Raw genomic sequence first — 6,288 nt, forward strand, 5'->3', positions numbered from 1 at the left:
TGTTGTTGTTTAGTTGTCACACATACACACATTTTGTCTGTGCTGATCAACAAAAAACACACACATACATACACTATTCGTATGATGATCAATTCTCATACAAAATTCTTCATTATGCGTCGAACGGAAAAGCAACAACGGGTCGTCTTGCATTAAGCGGATCTGTTGTTACGTTTTTCGATTTATTTTATAAATCGATTGTAAACGTGCCGTAAACGACGTTTTCGAAGAATTTTTTTGAACATTAACACGAATCAATATTGTCGAAAGATGGTTATGTGCTAACGTTTTATTATTGCTTTCGCAGTGCCGGTCTTAGCGTATTTCCATCATCGTATTCGCTTCGAAAAAAAGTACTAATACAGTGGTGGTGTATAATTAATGTGCAAGAGATGTTGTTGTTGTTGTTGTAGTATTTGTATATGGTTGGAGTTATTTATAATAACAAACAAGAATGAATAATAATGGTGTCTGCCAATACGATCGTACTTTATGTACACGAATAAAACTTTATACATACAAACCATAATAATAAATAAACTCGAAACAACCAACAACAAAATTATTACGCTACTGTACATACAAACACACATTTATACATACCATCATTTTACTTTACCGATGGTGAGTGATGTTTGAAAAATAAACGCTTAGGCTTACGATTTTGTAAGCCAGTCTTTGCGTATTTTCTTCATCGTATTCGCTTCGGAAAAAAGAAAATAAAGATGGTGTATAATTAATGTGTAAAAGAGATGTTGTAGTTGTAATTTAATTTGTAAATGGTTGGAGTTTATTAATAAATAATAATAGGGGCTGTCTATTCGTCTGTACTTTATGTACAAGACTACAAAAACGTTTTATAACAATAAAAAGCTCGAAACAACCAATAACAAAATATACTACTACTATACTACTATACATACAAACGCACATTTATAAATACATAAAATCAATTTACTTTATCGATAGAGAGTGATGTTTGGAAAAAAACGCTTAGGCTTACGGTTTTCGGGTACCTGGGTTCCGCATGCGTCGAAGTAATAATTTACTTTAACGACGCGACGAACCGTAGGAATCTAAATAAAAAAGTTTATTTATTAACTTTTTTAGATTCTGTGGGTTTTAAATGATATACGCCCGACTGACGAAGGAACGTTTTGCACTGCCTGTGCTTTTCTTTTGATTCGTTTTTATGTCGACGGACGTTCTTAGAATGCCCACCAAACGACGTATCACACAAAACACCCTACAATTGTATTGTTTGGTAAATATTGTTGTGATTAAGTTTGTAGCTGTGGCGTTTGTTTGAAGAAAACGTCTGGTTTTTCGACATATTTTCTATTTAATAAATATACATAATGCTTATCGCAAAAGGAGCAGAGTTTTATAGACAAAGTTGATAGAGAAAAAAAACCTAATAGATATATATACGTATTTATAAAACGTTAATATCATCGGGTTATTCTTTATGTAAACTTAAACTATAACTGCATACTCTTTTCGATAAGTAGATACAAATGCCACTTTAATTAAATAAAATATTATAAAATATAACGCCGAACGTTTCTTTCGATTGGTCCGTTTCTCACATATACATCACAATTGTAATAACCTTAAGTAGTTATTTTTGTTGTTGTGTGATGATGAAACGATTTCGATGTGGAACGGTGCGTTATGTAATAATATTTTAAATTTGTTTGAAAAGATTACCCTGAACGGTGGATCACTTGGCTCGTGGGTCGATGAAGAACGCAGCTAATTGCGCGTCAACTTGTGAACTGCAGGACACATGAACATCGACATTTCGAACGCACATTGCGGTCCTCGGATATACTGTTCCCGGACCACTCCTGGCTGAGGGTCGTGTCAATTTCAAAGACTGCTCGGTTTTTGTCTTAAACACAGCGCACAATGTTGTGTAGACAATTACGTCGGAGCGTGTTGGGTGCAAATATGACGCGTTACTATAATTGTTAATTGATTGTCGGTTGTCATAATAAAATATTATGCAACGTAGACAACAATAAAAACAATATAAAAAATAACGCGGCATCCTAAAACGCAATAGCGGCTGACATTCTTATTAGTTTGTTGGTGAAAGTTGGTTTAGACGTAGCACGTCCGATATTAAAAAGCAGCCACAACGCTTAAATTTCGAACGAAGCGATCGTCGTGTCCGAGACGTTAAAGTTGTTTATATGCATATTTTATGCACTATAATTAACAACAACAACATTCTCGCAACGACGTCAGATCGATGTTTGAAATTGTTTGGAGGCAGCCATATAAACGGAATACGTGTAATTATCGTCTGACAAAATAAAGGCAAATTTATATTTGCGACCTCAGAGCAGGTGAGACTACCCGCTGAATTTAAGCATATTATTAAGCGGAGGAAAAGAAACTAACTAGGATTTCCTTAGTAGCGGCGAGCGAACAGGAAAAAGCCCAGCACCGAATCCCGCGGCCGAAACCGGACGCCGGGAAATGTGGTGTTAGGGAGGATCCGTCATCCCGAGATTGTGCGACGCGTCCAAGTCCATCTTGAACGGGGCCACAGCCCATAGAGGGTGCCAGGCCCGTAGTGACCGTTGCCGATAACGGGAGGATCTCTCCTCAGAGTCGGGTTGCTTGAGAGTGCAGCCCTAAGTGGGTGGTAAACTCCATCTAAGGCTAAATATGACCACGAGACCGATAGCGAACAAGTACCGTGAGGGAAAGTTGAAAAGAACTTTGAAGAGAGAGTTCAATAGTACGTGAAACCGTTCAGGGGTAAACCTGAGAAACCCGAAAGGTCGAAAGGGGAGATTCAGCGTGACTCGATAGCGGCGCTAAATGATCGTGCGACGAACGGCGTACGCGTCGTTCGCGCCTTTTGTTTATGCGAACCGAAGTCGAACGCGTGCACTTCTCCCCCAGTAGGACGTCGCGATCCTTTGGGTGTCGATCTAAGGCCCGCGGTGGAGCCCGTTCGAACGGTTCGCCGTTTCGGACGAACCCGCGGTGTTTCCCGGTCGACTCGCTCGAAGGTATGCATATGGCGCCGAGCCGCTACACAGTTAGCGTCCGACCATTGGCAAGCGCGTTCGTTTATGACGGTAATCGCACCTGGTGTCGGTTCTGTCTACGAATGGCTGTTCGCCAATGAGTTCTCGGACAGACTCGGTTGAAACGCCGATCTGCGACGCTATAGCTTTGGGTACTTTCAGGACCCGTCTTGAAACACGGACCAAGGAGTCTAGCATGTGCGCGAGTCATTGGGACATGACTAAACCTAAAGGCGCAATGAAAGTGAAAGTTCGTCTTGCACGGACTAAGGGAAGATGGGCGGCCGTTACGGCTGTCGCCCCGCACTCCCGGGGCGTCTCATTCTCATTGCGAGAAGAGGCGCACCAAGAGCGTACACGCTGGGACCCGAAAGATGGTGAACTATGCCTGGTCAGGACGAAGTCAGGGGAAACCCTGATGGAGGTCCGTAGCGATTCTGACGTGCAAATCGATCGTCGGAACTGGGTATAGGGGCGAAAGACTAATCGAACCATCTAGTAGCTGGTTCCCTCCGAAGTTTCCCTCAGGATAGCTGGCGCTCGTCGCTTACGAGTTTCATCCGGTAAAGCGAATGATTAGAGGCATTGGGGTCGAAACGGCCTCAACCTATTCTCAAACTTTAAATGGGTGAGATCTCCGGCTTGCTCGAACTTTATATGAAGCCGCGAGACTCGAATCAGAGTGCCAAGTGGGCCATTTTTGGTAAGCAGAACTGGCGCTGTGGGATGAACCAAACGCCGAGTTAAAGCGCCTAAATCGACGCTTATGGGATACCATGAAAGGCGTTGGTAACTTAAGACATCAGGACGGTGGCCATGGAAGTCGGAATCCGCCAAGGAGTGTGTAACAACTCACCTGCCGAAGTTACTAGCCCTGAAAATGGATGGCGCTGAAGCGTCGTGCTTATACTCGGCCGTCAGCGGCATGTGCGGTCGGTTATTTAATTAACCGGCCATGAAGCCCTGACGAGTAGGAGGGTCGCGGCGGTGAGCGCAGAAGGACTGGCCGTGAGGCCGTCTGGAGCCGCCGTCGGTGCAGATCTTGGTGGTAGTAGCAAATACTCCAGCGAGGCCCTGGAGGACTGACGTGGAGAAGGGTTTCGTGTGAACAGCCGTTGCACACGAGTCAGTCGATCCTAAGCCCTAGGCGAAAGCCGATGTTGATGTGGTGTAGATATGTCGTTGGTTCGTTTTTAATTCGAACGTAAACGTACGAAGCGAGCACACACCCATTGGGCGAAAGGGAATCCGGTTCCTATTCCGGAACCCGGCAGCGGAACCGTTAATAATTCGGGCCCTCGCAAGAGAGTTCGTCGGGGCAACCCAAAAGGACCCGGAGACGCCGTCGGGAGATCCGGGAAGAGTTTTCTTTTCTGCATGAGCGTTCGAGTTCCATGGAATCCTCTAGCAGGGAGATATGGTTTGGAACGCGAAGAGCACCGCAGTTGCGGCGGTGTCCGGATCTTCCCCTCGGACCTTGAAAATCCGGGAGAGGGCCACGTCGAGGCGTCGCGCCGGTTCGTACCCATATCCGCAGCAGGTCTCCAAGGTGAAGAGCCTCTAGTCGATAGAATAATGTAGGTAAGGGAAGTCGGCAAATTGGATCCGTAACTTCGGGATAAGGATTGGCTCTGAGGATCGGGGCGTGTCGGGCTTGGCGAGGAAGCGGGTCGCGGCTGACGTGCCGGGCCTGTGCGAGGTGAAGCGTTGTTCCGTTTCGGCGGTCAATGTCGAATCCGAGTTCGGTCCCGTGCCTAGGCCTCCCGCGGAACCGTCTTGCTGCGAGGCTCCGGGTGCGCCCGTCAGGGCGTCCGGAAGTCCTCTTCGGCCGCCATTCAACGGTCAGCTCAGAACTGGCACGGACCGGGGGAATCCGACTGTCTAATTAAAACAAAGCATTGCGATGGCCCCTGCGGGTGTTGACGCAATGTGATTTCTGCCCAGTGCTCTGAATGTCAACGTGAAGAAATTCAAGCAAGCGCGGGTAAACGGCGGGAGTAACTATGACTCTCTTATGGTAGCCAAATGCCTCGTCATCTAATTAGTGACGCGCATGAATGGATTAACGAGATTCCCGCTGTCCCTACCCACTAGTCGGCTTCGTGCAATTGCCGGGTACGGATGTGTTTCTCGCGCGTAGGTGAAAAACATAACCTAAAAATCGGTTTTGGCACGTTTTTCGTTGCTCCGCAGCAAGGGGGCACCTTTCTCGGGGCTCTGTGTCGTGGTCGGTTGTGCTGGTGAAATTTTCTGGACTTAGAAAAATTTTGCGTTTTTCGGGACTTAGAAAAATTTTTTCAGGTGGATTTCAGGTGATTCGAAAAAATCGTCTCAGGACATCGGGAATCGGTCCTGAGGGTTTGTTTAGTGTCCATTCGGAAAAATCTGTTATTGTTTAAAAAATTTTTTTTTTGGTTATTTCTTTGGTTCAATTTTACTCTTGGGACTTAGAAAAATTCTTGGACTTAGAAAAATTGCAGGTTTCTCGTTTCGTTTATTTTCTAAGTCCCACTCGGGACTTAGAATAGTTTTAGTGATCTTGGTTGAGTTTTACTCTTGGGACTTAGAAAAATTCTTGGACTTAGAAAAATTGCAGGTTTCTCGTTCCTTTATTCTCCAAGTCCCACTCGGGACTTAGAATAGTTTTAGTGATCTTGGTTGAATTTTACTCTTGGGACTTAGAAAAATTCTTGGACTTAGAAAATTTCAAAAGGTTTCTCGTTTCGCTTATTCTCTAAGTCCCACTCGGGACTTAGAATAATTTTGTTGAACGGGGTCAAAATTTTTTTGGAATCATAATGGGGACTAGAAGAAGTAGCGTGTCCAGTAAAAGGTCAAGGCTCGACGATGACAGTAATGAGGAATTTGACGAGGTGGAGCATGTCAAAGCGATTAAGGACGACCTTCTGAAGATCCTTTTTAATGAGGCAAACAAGTGTAACAAGGGCGCGATTGAGCAGATTCTAAATAGGTTCGAGGACCTGGAACTGGTGACAATGCGTCTGATTAGAGATAACAGTTTCTTAGAGGGGAGGATTAAAGAAATGAAGAAGTATTCCACTACAGGAGAGGAAATAAAGAATCAAAAGGAGGGAGGACTGGTGGTGCCCGTAAGTAACAACGTGGTGAAAAGTTATGCTATAGTAGTGAAAGGAAAGGATGAGAACGCCTCAAAAATAAAGGAAAAATTGATGAAGGTTGAAACGGACGCCAAAATTCAGGCGGTAAAGCAATCAAGAGC

General features: G+C 44.6%; 1 non-coding gene and 1 pseudogene across 1 annotated transcript; both read left to right on the forward strand.

Moving 5' to 3' along the window:
• The first annotated feature begins 1,707 nt into the window (after positions 1-1,707).
• Positions 1,708-1,864, forward strand: LOC135267854 (5.8S ribosomal RNA). Its single transcript, XR_010336226.1, has one exon. It is a non-coding gene; the product is annotated as a 5.8S ribosomal RNA (ribosomal RNA).
• Positions 1,865-2,340: 476 nt separating this feature from the next.
• Positions 2,341-5,560, forward strand: LOC135267858 (large subunit ribosomal RNA; annotated as a pseudogene).
• The last annotated feature ends 728 nt before the right edge of the window (positions 5,561-6,288 follow it).

This window comes from Tribolium castaneum, unplaced genomic scaffold (genome assembly GCF_031307605.1).
Source record: "Tribolium castaneum strain GA2 unplaced genomic scaffold, icTriCast1.1 ptg000106l, whole genome shotgun sequence".
In the NCBI taxonomy this organism is placed as follows: Eukaryota; Metazoa; Arthropoda; class Insecta; order Coleoptera; family Tenebrionidae; genus Tribolium; species Tribolium castaneum.